The sequence below is a fragment of the Acinonyx jubatus genome, chromosome A1, assembly GCF_027475565.1.
Source record: "Acinonyx jubatus isolate Ajub_Pintada_27869175 chromosome A1, VMU_Ajub_asm_v1.0, whole genome shotgun sequence".
Taxonomy (NCBI): Eukaryota; Metazoa; Chordata; class Mammalia; order Carnivora; family Felidae; genus Acinonyx; species Acinonyx jubatus.
This window is the reverse complement of record NC_069380.1, coordinates 207,281,726-207,303,997: the sequence shown is the minus strand read 5'-3', so window position 1 is coordinate 207,303,997 and position 22,272 is coordinate 207,281,726. Positions and strand designations below refer to the sequence as shown.

At 40.5% G+C, this 22,272-nt stretch overlaps 1 protein-coding gene across 1 annotated transcript in view; it reads right to left on the bottom strand.

Annotated features, from left to right (window-relative positions):
- Window positions 1-22,272, bottom strand: part of RANBP3L (RAN binding protein 3 like) — a 281,333-nt gene that overhangs the window by 188,501 nt on the left and 70,560 nt on the right. The window lies entirely within an intron of this gene.

The window sequence follows — 22,272 nt, the reverse complement described above, 5'->3', positions numbered from 1 at the left end:
GGTCCTGAGAGAAACATGTTGGGAATTCCAGGAGAGTGAGAGCTTCTGGAAGGTAGGAAACACATCTGCCTCTATCCTAGACCTAGCCCGGTTCTGAGAACATAATAGGTGCTCCGTTCGTATCTGTCAACTGAGTAAATGAATCCATGATCTAACAAGGCATAAGTGGTTCAGACTGAGAAGGACAAATAGGTAAGAAAACAATGATTTTTCTTTTCTTAAAGTGAGTAGGGAAAGAAGTGAATAGCAAACAAGAAAAATAAAGCATTGTAGCAGATATCTAGATCTACCCATTCGCTTTGGTGGGTGAAAACAATTCTTAAGTACACATAATAAATGGAAAGAATGTTACATATGCAAGTGAGATACAAAAAAATAAAAATAAAAAGATTAGAAACAAGTTGTGTGTTTGGGTTAGAAACCCAAGTATTACCTTCCCAGGGTTCAAGGCTGAAGACTCTCAGAACCTTGTAGACCACTCTCAGATATTTCTAGTCTAAGAGTAACGACTCTCGTTCCTGGTTCTATCAGCCACAAGGCTTTCCATTTCACCCCCAGAAGTGTCACAAAATTCTTCCCTGGTTTCCCAAAACAACCTATTTTAATTCACTAAATTATTATAAAACCAAGGTGGTAAAAGAGAAGGGAGTGTTGTGAAATCAAAGAAGCAAAGCTAATTCTCCAAAAACATTCAAAACTCCTCTGTAGTCCAGACAGATGGTTGTTTCTGAGAATACCACTCTCCCCAAAGCTACAACTACGCAGGAAAAAGTTTTTTTATCCCATTCTTGTAGGGCTCCTCCTGGGATTAATTTTTCCCTTCTCAATAGCACAAAGAGGTGAGTCTTCTATGCTAGAAGAAGGGAGCCAAACATGTTGGGTCTGGCAGAAAGCAAACATTTGTGCATTGCCTGAATTATTTTAAATAATGAAAACATCACTCTGATGGCCATTGCCACAAGGCACCATGTAGTAAACTTAGGAAAAACCAAGGGTTGTGGCCTGCTGGCTTAAGTAACTGATCAGAGAATTTGAACATGCTAACTCAGAGACAGTTGCTGGATTTTAAAAGTAGAAAATTGGAGAAAGCTCCTGTTTGCCTCACTCCATTTCTCCAGACGCTTTAGGTAAGCCCCATTCTGTGCTATCAAAGAGATCCATCTGCCCAGCTCTGTTTTTCATGGGGCCTTTCTTTCAGGCTCCCTCACAGAATCAGCTGGCCTTGAATCTGACACTGCTAAATACAGACTCCAAAGCTCCCGGTTCCTTCCTATGCTTCCCTGGAACAGAGCACCCATTCTTGGCCTCTGCTTATGATTGTGTTGGTCTAGTCCAAACTCTGATCCAACCCCAGGACTGGGATGGCATCCAACTCTGCGTTAGGTACAGTGCTGAAGACCATCTGCTCTTTTCTCAGTGCTGCACATTTGTCCAATGTCATGGTCCTAAGAATCAGATTAGAAGACAGCTTGCTTTGTGATTTTCCTGTTCGTTTTTTTTTTTCTCTCTTTTGAACATGCATTTTATCTTGCTCCAAACATTATTCTTTTCTTCCTGCTCTTTCAGGTTTAAAGCCAAGAAGTCCCCAGTATCTGCTATCATCCAAGAATAAAACAGGCTGAAATCTTTTCAGATCCATGTGTCCATTTGCTAGTGTTTAAAATCCAAACTCTCAACATCAAGTTTCCATCGTAAGCAAAGAAACTTACCATTATATGCTGGACACAAAGAGCTAACTTAAGGAGGTAAATCTTATTCTGAAGAGTTAATCATGTGGAATCCCAGGTCGCACCCCCAGGGATACAAATACAATGGGTCTGTTGTGAGACCAAAAACCATACACTTTTAACAAGGGCTCCAGGTGATTCGACACAGGTGGACCACATTTTTGGAGAAAGAGAAGGTTAGCGTAGTAAGAGCTGAAAACAGCTAGAGTGGGGAAGGGGGTCCCAGGGAACTTGGTGATATGTAGCCACCTGGGCTGGAGGCCTTCGGTGGAGGGGAGGGCTTCAGAGCGCGGAGAATCCTGAGGTCTGCAGGTTCCCCTTTGGGCTACTGTTCACCACTTGAACCCAGGCAGCAAGAAAGGAGGGAGAAGCAGGTATTGTGCCAAACAGCCAGCAGTAACCTGACTTCCCAGACTCTACTCCCTTACACCCCTCATGTTGAGGACCATCTCCTGCCTGCCCTGTGAGCTCAGGCTCACTCTCAGTTGCTAGAACTAGCAACCAGAATTGGGCTGGGGACAAACTCTGCTCCTCCCATGGTGGCTTGGTAACATCGTCACAGTTACCTGTCAGACTTGAATCTCGAATCCTCAACACTTTTGGCTTGGCAGCCCTCAAAATGAACTTTAAAGCAACCTCACTCATTTCTAAGTAGACATCTAACATTTTTCATCGTGAGTTTAAATTGTTGCAAAGTATGTACTTCCTGGCATGTTGTGTATTTTGACATTTTTTAAATGTTTATTTATTTTGAGAGAGATAGAGAAATCGCATGAGTAGGGGAGGGGCAGAGAGAGAGAGAGAGAGAGAGAGAGAGAAAGAGAATCCTAAGCAGGCTCTGTGCTCAGCACAGAGCCAGACATGGGGCTCAATATCATGAACCGTGAGGTCATGACCTGAGCTGAAATCAGGATCCAGACACTCAACCAACTGAGCCACCCAGGCACCCCTGTCATTTTTTAATTGAACCATTACATGACTCTTAAGGGTATTAAATGGAATCTAGAAGCTATTACAATTGGTACTTACCATCATTCATTCATTTATTTAAACTATACACGAACAATTTCTTACTATAGTAAGAAATTTTATAGCAATTCATTTTCCTTTTGGACTTACATTTCCATCTGACTTCCTCCATGTAATTTTAACCTATTATATTTTTATTCTTATAGTCTTTTATGACCATGCCATCATACTTTCTCTACTATAGCAGATACACCTATAGATAGAGACATGTTTAGATGTAGATATATGGATACATGTAAAGCCTGGCATTTAATATGCTCTTTATAATTTCCTATGGCCAAAAGGATCTAAGAGTCAAAAGATGTCTTCTGAATTTCATTATCACTGTAATTTTGGTAAAACTAACATAAATACATTACAAATCATTAAATATGAAAGGTGAATTTTATTAGAAGTGCATCTCTAAATAAATAGGAGTGATTCTAATCATTTCTACAGATAGACAATACTTAACATCAGAATGAGTCAGTGCTCAGCCTACTTATATTACTGTATTCCATTTTTACATATGAAAGTCCTGATATATCTTATTCATATAAATAATTACATAGAAATGAAAGGAGTTTTGTTATGGCAATGTCACTCAATTCTTTGAATCCTTCCTGAGCTCGGTTTAATGGTTTATCGGCTGACATCTTGTTACATTCTTGCATATTTTGAAGCAAAGAATCAGAAATTTTATGAGTGGTAAAAGATTAAATATGCAATCAGAGTCATTTAATCTCTCACACCAATATCAGTATTTCAAATAGTCCTTTGGTGCCCTACAGATTTTTGTATTCTAAGGTATGCTTTCTTGATGGGGGCAAAAATTGGTTCCTAACGGATAAAAATCTTACTTTTTTAGTGTATGAAGTACACATATGCATATAGAACATGAACAGATATATGGCATACATATGTGGAATTAAAATTTTGTGATGGGAATGATTGGGAAAAAATGTCTAAAAGTCTCCTTAAGATACTAAAGCAGAGACAGAATCCCAAGCAGGCTCCATGCCATCAGCACACAGTCCGATGCGGGGCTCGAACTCATAACTGTGAGATCATGACCTGAGCTGAAATCAAGAGTCCTACATTTACCCAACTGAGCCACCCAGGCACCCTCAGAACTTGATTCTTTTAAAACTATGAGTCTCTATGTCTTGTGGAGGATATTTATCCCCCAGGGAAACTTATACCTCATTTTTAAGACCACTGAGTTAGGACAGAATCAAATGCTTATGATGAAGACCCAAAGTAATAATGGTTACACTACAGAAAAACTCATCTCTCTGTCACAGAGAAGTTGGACCTGGTGTGGTGGCTCCTGTCCAGGGGTCAGGACTCCAACTTCCTTGTATCTCGTTGCTCTGCCAGGTCCCAGGGTTTGCCCTTATATGGACAGTTACTCTTACCCTGCCCTCCTCTAGCCACTGGCCACCACAATTCTGCCCTCTTCTTTTATGGATTCAATTAGTTTTTTAGATTCCACATAAACGGGACATGGCGGTACTTGTTTTACTATGTCCAGCTTATGTCACTTAGCATAAGGTCCTCCATGTTCATTCATGTGGTCGCGAATGGCATAATTTCCTTCTTTTTTTTTTAAGGCTGAATGATATTCCATTGTGTATGAAGTAACCCATACCTCCTCTCATACTCAGTAATTAAGAATTAACTGAACAAATAAATTTGAATGTACTGATCAACTGCTCTCCTAGTGTCTTAAGACCAGGAGGGAAAAGGAAGAGAAATCAGGGAATGGAATTCCCATGAATCTTAAGAATATATTATATGGAGGGTGCAAAAAAAAAAAAAAAATGCAAATAAGCACAAAAGCTATAACTGCCTTCAAATTATAAAAGACTGTGGTGAGCCCTAAGTTGAGCTAACAGTGTGACATAATGTTAGTTGATAAGAAATCTGTGTAGACACAGATTTCTGTGTGCTCTTGCCGATTAGGAGAGGCTGATCCTTGTGGTGCTATTTTTATCTAAGCAGAGGTACATAATGATCAGGCAAAGGCATAGTTTAGATTTGGTTGATAGTAAAAACAAATCAAAAAAATTAATTTAAAAATTTATTAAAAATATTTACGCAAAACTTACAAATATAGTGTGTTTACATGTAAACACACACACACACACACACACACACATCTGGGTAGGTTAGATTATGCTACAAAAACAACCCTAAAATCTTCATAATAACAACAACAAAACTGAGGGAATATATTTGAAAAGCTCTAATGACCGCCACATGAAGGTATAGGAGACTTGCCTGATTCTTGCGTTTGAAACTATAGGACACCAACATTTAAACAAAAATTTCTGTGCTGTGTCAGGGAGGACAGGGAGTGGAGGAGGGAAGCCCCACCCTCAGCACAACAGGCTTTCCCAGTGGAGATGGTATAAGGGCTCGGGTCCAGAGTCCTCATCTTCTCTGGGCTAAGCCCAGACAGCATCCCCATGTCTGCTGAGGGCAGGGCCTGGTGAAGAGGGGCAGCATCATCATGGGGAGGTGGAGGTGCCTTTTGTTTAGACACTGAGAGATACACAAGACCAGCCTCATCACTAAATCATTAATGGAGTTATTTAGTCAGTCATTCAAAAATATTTTTTGATTGCCTCCCATGTGGTAGGCACTGTAGTGATATAGCTGGAAGATAAGTAGGAATTACAACAGATGGTGCTATTCCAATCCTGGAAGAGGACCACAGAAGACTTATCAGTTATGGGATGGTCCAGTGCCTAGAAGGTGCCGGATACAAGATACATGCTTGATAAGTATTTCTCATAGATGGTTGATGTTATTGATCGTTGCTTTATCTGACTTGCCTGCTTTCTTCTCTTTCATTTTCACTTTGATGGACAAAGGCAAAGCTACAATATGACTCTGCTGTGACACTTGGGACGCTTTTCCCTGCTGAGAGTGTTGTCTTTATCATGAGTGCCTCATGCAGTCACGAGTCCTCTATTTTCTGCTGTCTTCTAGCAACGTCAGTTAGCCCACATGCGTTTGGGATGCTCAGCCAGAGACCGGACACATACTCTTTTCCCCCAGGGCTTGGCAGATGATCACAGGTGAAAAATGACAACATTATGTGTTTTCCTACCCTTGGTTCAGCTGAGCTCATCCAAAGTGCCAACGGGGGTCCCCCTGTGCTTGCCAGCACAAGAGCATGCCTTGCACACTGCCCCCTGAGCACCGTTGCTCATGTGCTCTCCCTTCCCAGAAGCACCCTCTGTGCCCCTCAATATCTGATTGCAATTTAAAAGTTTTTCAAAGAAGGTTTTTTTTTTAAGTTTATTTACTTATTTTGATAGAGAGAGAGAGAGAGCAGGGGAGGGGCAGAGAAAGAGGGAGACAGAGAATCCCAACCACGCTCTGCACTGTCAGCACAGAGCCCCATGTGGGGCTCCATCTCACAAACTGTGAGATCAAGAACTGAGCCAAAATCAAGAGTCTGACACTTAACCCACTGAGCCACCCAAGCACCCCTCAAAGCTTTTTACTGAAACATAACACATATACAGATAGATAGATATAGATATAGATATAGATATAGATATAGATATAGATAGATGATATATAGATATAGATAGATACAGATACAAATACAGATATATAGATATAGGTATAGGTATAGATAGATATACACACACAGATATGACTATATTAAAATCATATTCTGTCCCTCTAGGGGCACCTGGGTGGCTCAGTCGGTTAGGCATCCAACTTCAGCTCAAGTCGTGATATTCCAGTTCACGAGTTTGAGCCCTGTGTCGGACTCTGTGCTGACAGCTCAGAGCCTGGAACCTGCTTTGGATTCTGTGTCTCCCTCTCTCTCTGCCCCTCCCCTGCTCATATGCTCTCTCTCTCTCTCTCTCAAAACTAAATACACATTAAAAAAAAATCATATTCTGCCCCTCTTAATAATGTTTGGTATATTTTTCCAAATTTCCTTCCATGTGTATATAATTTTTTATATAAGTTTACTCAAGGAATCATTGCATTTTGTGTTATATTTTCATTTAACATTTTATCATAATTATTTATCATAAATAATTAGACCATAAAAATACTCTAATGAGAGTTGTAGTGGCTATTTCATATTCCACTGTATTTGTGCCACAAAATCTATCAAAGCATTTTCTCAAAGCCTTGTCTCAAGAAATAAGAGAAAAGCCTTAGTTGAATTGTTCAAATTTCTTGATCTTGATACCTAATTTCTTTCTTACATGAAGAAAAAGCCATGACCACTATTGTATTTCATACCTTGAAATGTCAGTTATTGGAAGATACACCCATTTTATGTTTCTCAGAAAGAACACGGGTCTTTAACAATGATTGTGACTGGGGTGCCTGGGTGGCTCAGTTCAGTTAAGCGTCCAACTCTTGGTTTTGGCTCAGGTCATGATCTCATTTTCATGACTTTGAACCCCACATCTGGCTTTGCTCTGGCAGCATGGAGCCTGCTTGGGATCCTCCTTCTTTCTCTGCCCCTTCCCCATTCACACTGTATCAGTCTCTCTCAAAATAAGTAAATAAACTTAAAAAAAAATTAAAGGGGCTCCTGGGTGGCTCAGTCAGTTAAGCGTTCAACTTCGGCTCACATCATGATCTCACTCTTCCTGAGTTTGAGCCCACATAGGCTCTGTGCTGACAGCTCAGAGCCTGGAGCCGGCTTTGGATTCTGTGTCTCCCTTTCTGTTTACCCCTCCCCATTCCTGCTGCCTTTCTCTCTCCCTCAAAAATAAATAAACATTTTTTTTAATTAAGAAAATTAAAAATAAATTATTGTGACCTGTGCAAATGTCTCTAGAGTGAGATATGTTTTCAGATGTTATACAATCCTCTGCATGCAGAACTTGGGGAACTTTTCCATGCCCCACAGAGTCCCTCTGTGCATGACACTTTTGTGTTCCTACTGCCATACCCTGATTTACAAATGTGCCTAGACACCCCCCAGCTCTTCTCACCTAGGACTCATCCGTTTCTGGAATTTGATTCTGGAATTTGATTTATTCATGTCCACAGCTCTCTAATATATATATATATATATATATATATATATATATATATATATATATATATGTATATATATATATATACACACACACACACACACACACACACACACACACACATATATATACACATATATATGTATATATATATATATATATATATATATATATATATTTTTTTTTTTTTTTTTTTTTAGTTTATCTACTTTTGCCTCCATGTTATCTTGGGGACAATGGTCTGTCCTAACAGGAAGGATCACTTTGTGAAAGTAGATTTTATCCTCCTTGGTTGCACTAGTGACATTTCAAGTACTAAAAGCCATACAGGGCTATTGGCTACCCAATGGGCATGGAGACTATAGAATATTTTGCATAAATTAAGCAGCCAGCCACCTGGATTCCCAGTATCCAGTCTTCTTTCCCAGCTCCTTTTAACTGGGATTCCCACACTCTGCCTTTCCTCCTGTAAGGATTCCCAGTCTGTGAGAACCTGCCATTGAAATGGCATCAGTGGAGTCCTGATAAGTGGCCCATGACTTGCTACAACTGTTCGCAGTTTTTGAAATGGCTGCTTACCACCTAAGCTTCATCCCAGACTCACTTCTTTGGAACCGCTAGGGACTCCAGGGCACATATATGTCCTGGCAGCTTAGGTCCCTCTCTGTGGCTTCCCACTGCTCAGAGGAGCCTGAACACATTTCTCAACCATGTCCTGCTGAGCAATACAAATCAATTTCTGTCTTTAAAAAAAAAAAAAAAAAAAATCTGACTCACTGGAGTTACTCCAAATCACTTTCTTTCTTGGAATTCATGACTTCTTTTGATGTTTATCAATACATCACTACCTGGTGAGCTTGCCAAGATCGTGTCTAGGTTTTGGTGATACATCATCTCCCCATGGCAAGGAACTTCCCACCTCTTTTAGGGATCCAAAAGATCTGTGAGCAGCATAAAATGGCAAGATGCCAGGAAACAAGGACTCAGCTCTCAGCTAGATATCTTATTCACCAGCACAGGGCTGCCTTTGAGTCAGTGTGTATTGGGGAAGGATTCCAGGAAGATGTGTGACTTTAGAATAATTACAGAGGTCAGCTAAGTAAGTTAAATAAGCCTGGAAATCATAATTATGCCAACCCTAGACAGGGCGATGAAGTCAAGAAGTTTATCTTTGGCTTCTCTCCAAACCTCCCTGAGAACCCTTCTCTTTGATTCTTCTCCTTTGTCCGCTTCCCTCCAACTTGCTCAGGACTCTATCTGGGCTACTCACTGCTTCAGGGAAGCCCTTTTGGGGCTCTTTTCTCCCATGGAAACTTAGTTCCATGCCCATTAGGCTCTGCTTGTGAAGACCAGCCAGCTATTAGGACAAGCTAATTTACTTAAAAACAGGAGTTTTTTTACCTGGTTCTAAAGGTGGGCTTCAGAGGTCGGTGAAGACCCTAAGACGTTATAATTTTGCTTGTGTATTTTCTGCGGAAAAGAGCCATAGATTTCCTCAGATTCTAAAATATGTCTATGACCCCAGAAAAGGTTGAAATGATGGCGAATGTCAACAGCTGATAATTGTAGGAGGTTTTCTTCCCAGTTAATGTTTGCATTTTAACCAAAGTGTGAAGGAGAAACCACTATCTGTTAAATATCTTTGCTTTGGGATATAATAATAGGATAGTTTTCAGGCCAGAGGCAAGAGAAGTAGGAAAGACTCTGGGGCAGGAAATGTCCTGTTATCACCTTTGAGATCATAGCCAATCGCCTCTGTGTAGGATCAAGGGCAGCTTCTCTGGGTTGCACTGTTTCTCTTTGAACACAAAACCTTTCCACTCATATAAGGTGTAGGCTCTTTAAAGAAATGTCAAAGAAACTAATCAGGCTTGGGATGCAACCCTTTCTGTTCCTTACAGATAAATTCTGCTGAAGCACCAGTAGGGTTTGGTGAAAGGTCTGGAAACATTTGCAGTTCCTGCTCTACCACTCATTTGCTGAGCAACTTTCTGAGAATGGCTTGGCCCCTCTGGACCTCAGTTGCTTCATTTCTAAAAACTCTGGCCAGTTCTCCCCAGCTTTGTGATTCTAAGAAAGCTGCCAGAAGTTCAGCGTACATGAGATTTCTGTACTGCCTCTTTATTGATATGGAGAGGTATTTTTCATATTTGGGGGGAAGACACCCAACCAAACACTAAGTTGTTTGCTTCCTTTTTAATATGTTAGCATCTTGTCCCAAGTAGCAAAACCTGCGCTTGAAAGCTTCAAAACAGTCTGCGGTGGATTGCGATTCTTGTCTCAGAAAGATTAATTGGAAACAAACTCTAAGGAAGAAAATTCAAAGCCCATTTCTATGCTTCCTGCCTTTTAGATCTTCTAACATGTAAATCGACTGTTACAAAGAGGATCAGTGATTAGAATGGCCAGCACGAAGACCAGCATTCAGCTCCCCCATTATTCCTCGCCAGAGTCCCTGGTGACCAGCATCTCAATGGCCTTCTTTTCAGCCTGCATGATGATGAACCTCGCTAGCTCCAGATCCTGCATTCCCCAACACAACCACAGTCTTAACAAACCAGAGACCCTTCCCCAACCCCCAGACCGTGCTTCAAATCAGAACAAACCCTGGTGGCGAGGATCACTCCAGACATCCACATTCAGGAACTATCATTATATTTCAAAGTTTAAGAAAGCTGCTTTTGATCTCTGGATATTTGTTTACCTCCCCCATAGTTATGCCTGCTATATTCCTCATCTGCCCCGTCTTTCTATTCTTACTTTTTTTTTTTTTTTTTTTTATCCTGGCAAAATTCCCTGGATGAGGGCTGTTTTCTGATTGCTTCTTTCTCCCCCATCACTGGTCTCCTCGCATTTCCTCTCTTCTTCTAACACAGAGACTCCTTGCTTACTTAGCAATCTCAGCTGTTCTAGTAACTGAGAGCCAGGAAGCAAGCAAGCAGCACTCCCAAATAGCCAGCACGGACTTAGGACAAGAGTGGGCATATCTTAGCCTTCACTCAAACCGGTTTCCTTCTGCACTGCATACAGTTCTGTTTAGAAAAAAAAAACAAGTGCAAATGTCAAACATATAAGTGTGTGAAGAAAGGGAAGGACGAAACAGGCTTGGGTGAGGGGAGCCTCCAATGGCTGCCCTGCCTGCCAAAGACAACGCCAACGGATAGCTTGGCAAGGAGAGAGAAAATCAAAAAGGCAGTAAAAACATGATAAAAGGGGAATCCAAGAAACCTTGAAGTCTAGGATATTTAATGATGAAATAAACAGACCCACTTATTCTACCTTAGAGTGGGAGTGGAACCAATGATCAAGTTAGCTTCAAAACAGGACAAAGATAATAAATCAGTTGAAAGAACTATTGCATCTAGAGGTACCTGGGTGGCTCAGTCAGTTGGTTGAGCATCCAACCCTTCATTTCTGCTCAGGTCATGATCTCAGGGTCATGGGATCAAGCCCTGCGACTTCAGGCTGCACACTGGGTGTGGAACCTATCCAAATTCTCTCTCTCTCTCTCTCTCTCTCTCTCTCTCTCTCTCTCTCTCTCTCCCCCTCTGCTTCTCTCCCCGACTCACACTCTCTCTCCCTAAAAATAAAAAAATAAATAAAAATGAAGAAAGAAAGAACTATTTTACCTAAGCTCCCAATAGCCATCCTTCCTATTTTATTTTAGTATAATAGCTGAGCGCATGACTGCTCAAAACAAAGACTATGCTATTCTCCCCCCAGTTGGGTATGGCCAATAGGGTGTGTATGGAAGTGATATACTACTTCCAGGTCACGCCTGTGTTTGAAAGGAAGTCTAATGCTCTCTGTTCTCATCCTCTGATGGCTTGGGTGTGGACATGGTGTCCAGAGCTGGGACAAACAACCACATATTTAGGATGACAGAACAACAAGAAAGAGTCTGGTCACTGATGCAATGGAGCTGCCACATCACCTTATACTGTTTATACTTGGTCTGATTCTTGATAAGAATATAAATTTGTCTTGTTTAAGCCACTGATATTCTGGTTTTTAGCAGCAAGACCTACATCCTAGCCAATTAGTGAAATTTGTAACTAGGGATATAATTTGGGGGATCCCGTTGATGCCCCCACATTCCACTTCCCCTCTCTCTTTTTGGCAGTGTCCCTGTGCTGAAATGGGGGGAAAAAAAGTGGGAGTTGGAATCTAATTTTGACTCTACCAGTTACTCATTTTTCTTTATAAAATGAGAGTCATAAGAGTTAGTATTTATTAAATGCCTCTGCACCATCCTTGATTGTTTGCATGATGTCATTTAATCCTCGTAAGAACCCTGTGTGGTAGGTGCTGTTATTCTTCAAAATCCTACAGATGCAGTTAAGCATCTTTCCTAAGATATTACGGCTAGTGAGAGGCAAAGCTGGGATTGGGACCGAGAGAGTTTCTTGAGAGCTCGCAGCTTTTAACCACTTCCCTCTGGGCTTGCCTTTTTGCATTGGTGGGAGATTCAAGGCAAATTTCATTCCCAGAGCACAGCTATCCCTTTTCAAAATGGGATGCTTCTGTAGGGTGCTGACTGTGTTCTGACAATCTGTCTCTTTGAGCTAAGGTCCTGCATTACCTACGGACCACCCGCTCTTGGGTGAAAGTCTTCCTTTGGTGAAGGGAGCTAAAAGTTTCTGATTAAACTACAGTAACTCCCACTTAGTTAAGCCGGGAAATTTTCTTCCTCCTCCTGTTATAAATTGATTTTTTTAGTCAAACTCAAAGTCCCAGGTCTCTGCAAAGCCACCGTCCATAATGATAATTTGGAGTTACCAAAAAAAGACTTGCATTCTGTCCAAAATGCTTTGGAAGGCAGGATGTGTACCCCAGTGACAAACCCACACACGGAGAGAGGGCTCCCCCAGATGAGGGAGCCAGAAAAACTTCAGCCCTCTAGCCTTTCCTTTCTCACACAGGCAGGGAAAAGAAGAAATAAACACTGCTTGGTGCTTTAAAAAAAAAAAAAAAGGAGACTCTGGAACTTGAGGCCTGTCACTGCTCACTAAAGGCAAAAAATTAAAAAGAAACACAAGTGTGAGAAGAAGACAGAAAAAGACAGAAAAAGAAGCAAGTATATGAAGATTCTCTCTGGAAATGGATGAAAGAGAGAAGCAGGGGTACCTTAAAAGGTAGGTTCTGTTCCTCTAGGAAACCACCCTGTAAGAATCAGTCTGCATCCAGCTCATACCGCATCAATGTGGCGAATTGGCTAAAGGCAGGTGAGGTCCCACACGTGTGGAAGTCCCCCCAAAACTGCCAGGGGCACTGGGACTGATTCTTCTCTCAGTGGCCGAGTCAAGAATGGTCTCATAGTGCTGGGAAAATGCATTATCCCCATTTCACAGATAAGGAACTAGAATCTCGAAAATGACAGTTTGTCCCGGATCAGATGAATATTAAGTGGCAGACCTAAGATTTTACATCAAGACTGTCAGATGCCAAAAGTGACTGAAAAACACTATTTATTTGATATGTAGCTTCAATATTCCCTTTATAGCATTTCTTCTATCACCTCTTGTGCAAGTGACTCTCTTTCCTTCTTTTTTTCATTCAACATTTATTAAGCACCAACAATATCCAGTTGCTAAGGTATAAAAACACAGTTCCTCCTGTCATTAGATTTGCAGACTGATAAAAAAGGCAAAATGAAACCACATAAGGATAAGAAAGTGTTAAAAGTGTTACAAGAACAAAGGCGAAAGTAGCTGCAGAATACAGCGATAACAAAAGTTATTAACCCTTATTGAGTGCTATATCTTTGCCAGACACAGTGCTGAGAGCTTTGCCTGCACAGTCAGAGAAGGGAGACAAGACAAGATGCAATCCCATCGGTGTCGCCCAGGGAAAACCTTGCTCCACTTGTCAGATTTAGCAAGTAAAAATACCAGATCCCGGGCACCTGGGTGGCTCAGTCGGTTAAGCGTCTGACTCTTGGTTTCGGCTCAGGTCATGATCTCAGGGTTCGTGAGTTTGAGCCCCGTGTCGGGCTCTGTGCTGTCAGAGTTCTCTCCCTCTCTCTCTGCCCCTCCCTCACTTGTGCTCTCTCTCTCCAAAAATAAATAAGTAAACTTTCAAAAAATTCAGGATCCCCAGTTAATTTTGAATTCCACATAAACCACAAACACTTTTTTAGTATAAGTCTCATGCAACGTTTGAGATACACTTCTACTAAAACATTATTCATCATTTGTCTGAAATTCAAATTTAACTGGGAGTCTTTGTATTTAATCTGGCAATTCTAGATGAGGAGAGCAAGGAAGTAGCAGAATGTGTTTCACGGAGAAGTTGAGTCTTTACGATGAGTACTTTTACTCCATATTCGGAGTAATGGGGAGAGAAGAGAGGGAAGTAATGACTGTTGAACCTCTAACCTCAGATGAACCATGACCACAAGAAACTATCAACTTTCAAAAGACCAACATAATTACTTTCTTAGGATGAGTACACGATGAGTACTTTTATGAGTAAAAGTACTCATTCCTCCTCTGTGAAGTCCCTGACATACATCTAAGGCTCCCTCCAGCCTTCACAGTGATCCAGTTTTAAGTAGTAAATCTAAGTCATGTTGGCTCTCAGGCAACCACATGAGGAGGCAGCTTGGTTCTCCAGTCTTCCTGACAATTCCATAAGCTTCCAGGACTTCTCCAGAAAATTACTTTTGTTCTTCTTAGCTAGAGTTGGTATCTCCTTTCAACCAAAGAATCAAAGAACTCCAGATCACTGCAGGCAGTGGGAAGGTGGGTACCAAGGTCAATTACATTTGTGAAACTCTGTTAAACATAGCTACACTGTATTCTTTACTGCAGGACTTCTAAGACCCTTTAACATGGTCGCATCTTTGTGACTCTTCAGGAGAGAATGAAGTATTTGGAGCTTCACAAACCTTCTTTATCGCAGATCCTTATTGTTACTGTTTTTTTCTGGAGAACTTTGGAGGACCTATATAGCCTAGAGTTCCTGTTTCTGGAGATTTTTCACTTATATATTTTTTTAATTTTAATTTTTAAATTAAATAAAAATTTAATAAAATACATTCAATTATTTTTTAAATAAAAATCTTAATTTTTAATTTTTTAAATTTTTAAAATATTTTCTTATTTAAGAAAGAGAGCACATGCGAGTGGGGGAGAGGAGCAGAAGGAGAGCAAGAAAGAATCCTAAGCAGATTCCACACGCAGCACAGAGCCTGGCATGGGGGTCCATCCAGGACCCTGGGACCATGACCAAAATCAAGAGTTGGACTCTCAACCTGCTGAGCCACCCAGGGGCCCCATCACTTGTATCTTTAACTGCTGTATATATGTCAAGTCTGACCTACTAGCCAATTTTAGGGCCTTAGGTGAAGGAATGAACTCTTCCATTGCTTTTTCACCCCCACAAAGTACTAGGCATAATGAAGCAAAATGCACTGTGAACACTTTGCAACCAGCCATCCCATAACCACAGAGTGATTGAATGTGATTAAAGTCACACGGATCTCAGAGCACTCTTCTTGAGGCCGGGAGAGCTGACCCATGTCACCTTGCCAAAACACAACTTTCCTGATTACTTCTGCCTGCCCAGGATTCCTGTGGTTTCCACTTGTAAGGTGATCTTTCACTTCCTGACACTGTTGCTCTCTTACTGCTATGGCGGCAGCTGTATCCCAGGACCCCTGGAAGGGTTGGCTGCCTCAGAGACAGAGGATACATTCTCTAGGCATGGCCAAGGGCTGATTACCCACAGGTGGTTCCGCTGCAGATCCATTGGCAAATTGTGGTTATTAATGACTTGATTGCTGGCTCTAAAGGCACACTCCTCAACCCAAAGTTTTACTTAAAGTGTTTACCCGATATATAGCAAACCCACGCCATGTGCCAGACTTTTTCAGATCATCTCATACTTTCTGTTTAATTCTTACCCTATATGATTGCTTAACTCTTTCTGGATCGCTGTACATAAGTGTCTAGAAAGCAGGGAGCCTGGCCCGAAAGAACTGAAGATTGCTACTTGTCATGGTGTTCTCTGTACATCACTGGCCGGAACTCCTTGACATTGAGTGTTTGAACAATAAAAATAGATTCACAAAAAAAAAAATGCAGACCACAAAGGCTTAAATTTGGAAGACAAAGTGAAAAAAGAAAACCTTTATAATAAAAACAATAGTTTTAAACTATTTCGTTTTTAAACTAAAGTTCAAAGGGCTAGAAGTTATTAGTTCCTAGAGACTTTCTTCAATAAATAAAATTCATTTAATGCAAAACTACTGTTGACTTAGAAGAAGAATGCGTTCTACTTAGGATTAATAACTGAGCACCTTGCTAAGGGCATTACATGGATATATAATACACATTTTTATATGAAAATGGACATTATCAAATAGGTACTTCTATTATTATTCTCATTCTACAGAGGAGGAAATTAAGAGAGAGCAGGTTAAAAAGTTTGCCAAGGTCATACCATTAGCAAGAAGCAAAGCCAGGATTTAAATATGGGATTGATTTCCAAGTTCACTATGCCTATCACTATTTTGCTATATTCCTAATAGCTTTGCTGAGACATTGATCCTGTCAGATCTCCTGGGGCATTTGGAGTCCTGAAGCCCAGTTGTCTCTGGACATGAGTTGTCTCTGGACATGTTCAACCTTCTTCTGTTCACTTCCCCCCACCCCACCCCAAATCCCACAGTCCTGAGCTGTACAAACTACTATCATTTTCCAAATGTGCCATGTCATAGAAAATGTTGAGAAGCATTAATTTAACCACCTAGGAAATCACTTTCTGATCAAAAAGCAAAAGTCATTGATTGGATGGATAGAAATCCAATCAACGAGTGATCCAATGAGCGGTCCTTCTCTTTCCTCTAGGAAACTAGTCTAAAAAATCAGAAGCTGGTGGGGTAGAGGACAAAGAGAGTGCAGGACAAAGGATGGTTGCACAAACTTGGTAGGGTAATTAGGCTAAATGCCCCTAAGCGCTGAGTGAGATTTGCTGAAGTCAAGTCTTCATGGACTTGGTCAGAAGGCTATGTCAGTCCACAACAGGCTTCCATGCTACAGCCAGTCCCGTGGGCCAAACCCAGCCTATGGCTTGTTTTTGTACAGTCTACAATGTAAGAATGTTTCTTATATTTTTGAAGGGCTGTAAACAACACCAGAATACGTGACAGAGAACATTTGTGGCCCTCAAAACCTAAAATATATGCTATCTGGCCATTTACAGAGTAAGTTTGCTAACAACCCCTGGTGTAGAATCCACTCTGTGATCACCACAAGAAAGCCATGGGCCAATGAATGGGAAACCAGTGAATGTGAAATTTTAAATGAAAATCATTTTAAGATTGCAATGACTTCACTAACAATTGTATAGCCTGTATATAACTCTTTAAGACAGATTTGCTTAGCCTTTAGGAATGAAGTTTCAGGAGTTGAAAAAAAGAGAAACAGGAAAATAACCTCCTGTTTCCCAATTTTACACCTTCAGTTTGATAAATCTGCTTTTTCCAGGCAGATTCTGTGAAAACGAACAGCTGCAAAGAGATATTTCTTAGAGGGTATGGGGGTATCTTAACCATAAGGAAGAAAGAATTCTTTAATGCTTACTACATCCCCAAACCTTTCACACTTGCTGAATCAAAAATCCCATGTACTCTGCCTCTATTCTATCTAAAAGATAACATACTGGGTCTCAAAGGGCTAAGTGGCTTGTCCAAGATCCTACAGCTATTAGGTGGCAAACCTGGGCTGCAAATCTCCGTTTTCTGAGTCCAAGTCCAGAGCCCCTTTTTCTACACTCAGCTCCAGCTAGCGAATTTGAATGTGTTCCAGACATAGAATCCAAAATCCAGAGTTCCAGTTAGGCCCTGCTTCCTCATCTGATAATGAGCATACAGATGAGAGGTCCCTCCCAGCTCCATCCTTCTTTGATTGTTTCTGAGAAATAATGCAAATGAAATGGAAAAGGAAACTCAAGTAGGCCACTCTATGTTCCTGGTTCATCCAACTTCTTTGGGGTGTGAGATCAGATCAGGGGAATTTGTCCAGATTAATTTAAGTGAGAAATGCATAACCAAAACATGAGTATGGAAGGCCTTCAGTGCTGGTAAAATGGCAGCCTGACAACAAAGACTCCTCCCCACTACAAATACATGGAATGCTGGATAAATATTTTAAAACTCTAAAATGCACAGCTTCAAAAAGGCAAGACAGTTCCCGGGTGCCAGAAACAAAAGGAAATTCAAAACCAGAGATGTGGGGCTCCAGCTGACATGTAAGGGACCAAGAAAGAATCAGAACTGGATACAGGTCTCACAGTAAATTCGGCCTGGAGGCTGTTCAGGCTGAAACTGAGATCTTTGATTAAAACTGAGACTCCAAAAATCCTCCCAGGACTTGAATGGAGTACTTCAAGAACTCTGTCTACTGTCCAGAGCAACAACAAGGAAGCAAGTTATCTTTTCTGGGCTCAAGTGGGAAAAAATATTCATCTTGTGAAAAGTACCAAACCCAAATCCCAAACCTGAGTATGGGGTATGAATTTAAGCTAGTGTAAACCATGGGAACCTGGAGTGAAATAAATACAGAACTGCTGTGTAAAGAATTATCCACAATCCACGGTGAATGGAACTCTTAACGAAGGGAAAAGTAAAAGCTTACAGTAAAAATGTACTAACCACATGATGAAAATGTATCAGGGAGGAGTATCAGCTGATACAACACATGGAAGAATAATGAGCCGAAGAACTAAAATAACAGAATAACCTGAAAGACACAGCAAAATAAGTGTGTTTAAACTGAGGTGATAAAAGAAAGCACAACAAAAATCAAAATGATAGGGCTCAAAAATTTAAGTGAGCAATTTGAGTAATAATCAAGTAGAACTTCTAGAACTGAAAAGTAAAATCATTAAAAATTTTAAATCAAATTAAATAGCAGAGGAGATGCACTTAAAAAGAACTAGTGAACTGGTAGATTGATGAGAAAATCATCCAGAATAAAACACAGAAAAATAAGAACAGAAAATGTCAAAGAGAGTTTAAGAAACCATGAGAGTTGACTGATATATTTGGATTTTTAAATCTAAATCAAATATAAATTACAGAAGAGAATGGAGGGAAGGGTGTTTGAGGAAACTCAAAGAAATAATAGCAGGGAATTTTCCAGAATTTAAGAAGGCCATTGAGTCCCAAGTAGCATAAAAGAAAATAAACAAAAAAACCATACAGATACACACACTGGAGCCAAACTTTAAAATTTTTTTTAAACATTTATTTATTTTTGAGACAAAGAGAGACAGAGCATGAACGGGGGAGGGTCAGAGAGGGAGACACAGAATCCGAAACAGGCTCCAGGCTCTGAGCTGTCAGCACAGAGCCTGATGCAGGGCTCAAACTCACAGACCGTGAGATCATGACCTGAGCCGAAGTCAGATGCTTAACTGACTGAGCCATCCAGGCACCCTGGAGCAAACTTTTAAACAAACAAACAAATAAAACACTTAACAGCTCCTGAAAAGACAGAAAACCTAAAAGAAATGACAAGTAGGTTGACCACAAAATTATCACTAGCAAAAATAGAAGAGTTTCTCTTCTATACCCAACTGAGCTGTTGTTCCTGAATGAGGATGAAATAAAGGTATTTTAAAAAATAAGCCTAAAGAAATTTATCCCTGACATCCATTGCTGGAAAAGCTACTAATTGAATGTATTTTAGAAAGAAACACAAGTTGAATCTTAAAAAAAATATGAACAAATGAACAGAGAAATGAGCATTGAGTTGAAACAACAGTAACAAAAATAAGAGCTAATTTGGAAGAGCCAAAAGCAAGTTAAAGGAAATACTAAAGAACAATGGCATGGGAAATGTGAGGAGGTATCTTAAATCCTGTATTTGGGGAAGGAAAACAAATAAAGATTGAATAACTAGTGAAGTATGCACGATAAAACTTTTACTGTAACCAGTAAAATATTTGAAATATAAGGAGGAATAGTGTAATAAAAACAATACATTAAGATAAAGAAAGGATAAAAAAAAGAAGAAAAGAAAAAGAAGTCCATGAGCAAGGAGATCTAAAGATCCCCTTTCTTGAATGGTCCCCATTGAGGTTGGGCACCACCTGGTGGTGATCATCTACTGGAGCTTGCTACTGACAAGACTTCTGGGGGGAGTAACTGGCTGAGAACCCACCTCCTGTCTCCATTGCCTGCCATTTCACCTTTGCCCAGCCCTCTCCCACCTATAAAGAGGATGAGAACTTCAATCTGCCTCCTCATTAAGAATAGGGGCTGGACAGAAAATGGGAGCCCATCACTAATTGCGTTAGACCAACATTCATGTTTTGGCCAGGATTTATTACCTTCAAAAATAAATACATAAAAGCTAAAAATTAATGCTGAGCATTCAACTCAAAGAGTTAGAAAATGAACACAGTATCCCAAAAATAAGTAGAAGGAAAGAAATGACAAAGGTAAGGAAAGACTTTATGAATTAGAAAATAAACAGTAAAGAAGGTCTACAGAATCTAAGTTTTTGTTTTTGTTTTGTTTAAGATGAGTAAAATCAAGATCTGGCAAAGAAAAAATATGTACTATATTACAAATGTTTAAATAAGGTATAACTAAAATAATGAAAATTTAAATATATAAGTTATATGCCAGTGAAGTTTAAAAATAGATTAAATTGACATTATTACTTTTTTAATATGTAATCATTTTATTGGCTTTTACATCTATCAAAACATATATAGACCTATGCATGTAAATGATTACATGTGATCATATGTATGATTTTTTTAAGGGGGTCTTACTTATATTTGCTTTTCTAAGCCTTGACTTACCCCTTCACCACATGGATTCACATAACCAAAAGTATCCTATATGATAGAATACATATTTACTGTGAGTAAAACATAGGTGTCCAGTTTGTTCTCATAATGAGTTCTAAAGATACTCTACTGCTGGCAATCCTTCTGGCCTTTCTTTCATTGCCTCAAAATGGCTGCTCCAGCTTCATGCATTGAGCACATATCCTGGTGAGGAAGCCAGTGTTGGGGGTGGGGGGGGAGGGGGGAAGGGAGTGGAGACATGACAACCAGTACAATTGTGCTTATGTCTCTCAAGCCAGAACTGTGTCACATGGCCATCCCTGACTGGAAAGTGGCTATGGAAAAGGGGATCGAGAATGGCTTCCATCAACAAATCAATATTATCTTCCATGCCATGTTCACAAGTTAATTTGTACCCTCCCATATTTTTCTTCCTGGTCTTATAATCCTATGCAGATAATATGCACACATATTCATATATTCACAGTTGTAATGAGGCAAGGAATTTCCAGGAGGTTATACATGGCATTCCTCATTTCCTCCTTGTATAAAAGCAGTCCTACCATTTCCTGTGAACCAGGATCAGTATGGCAGCCATGAGAATGCACTCAGCAGAACTCCAACTATAGGGAGTGTAACTGACCAAGGGCCCCAGGTGCTGGCTCTGAAATCTGAGGCTGCACTTCCCACAGGCTGCTCCTGGCCAATGAATGGGCACTGCGGGGATACTATGGTGGCCCTTCCTGGGAGACATGGGACTCCTCTGGTGGCTGACTTTGGGTTAAGGGCTCCCAGTGGCCTTGTTGAGACTTCTGAAGACTGCACAGTGGTCTAGGACCCTCCTACCCAACCTTTGTTTCCTCTCCACTTCCTTCGGATCAGACTTGCATCACAGTCTGACCACTCTCCCAACCTCACATGATTCATTTTCTTCCTTTGGCGTTTGCTCCAATAAAATCCCTACATGTCTAATCCTGCCATGATGTCTGCTTTTCAGAGGACCTAGACTAACAGTAAATTACCACTGTCAGTATGATGACTTCCTTCTTACCTACTGGAACCTGGACACAACTGTAACTTGTAGTTCAATGGGAACCCTGCTGTGTACCCTGCAAAAATGTTCCTACTTTGGGGATCAAGACCTTCAATTCTACAGAAATAGACTTAAAGGGACAAGAAACATAAAAATCACCAGTGAGACCACTCTTGTTTCCACTGCTTGTTTCCTAGACCTATTTGTTCTTGTTGGTGACACAGCATCATATAGAGGCTTATGCTTAATACACATACCACATGCTGAATGATGACAGACCATCATCCCAAAGTATTAGCTCTGAGCTGGAGTGTCTGCTGCAATTTTAGAAGACTGTGGTGCCACCTAAGACACCAGCTGCTTCTGGATGGTGCAGTATGCGATACAAAAATGGACCCCATTATCATGGCCCTGCTCCCAATCTCCCTCACTAGGAAATGGGTCCCCTGGTCTGACACTAAGTTGTGTGGGTTTCTATGCTCCTGAATAGGTATTCTGTAAGCTCCTTGGTAATGAAGCCTATATAAAGGCTCTACAGGTGGAAAAGGCAACCCTATACCTAAAATAGCCTGTGATAGTCAGCCTCCAAAATGGCCCCCAACAATTCTCTCCTCATATTCACACCCTTGTAGAGTCTCTTCTACATTAAAAAGGGCTGATCTGTATA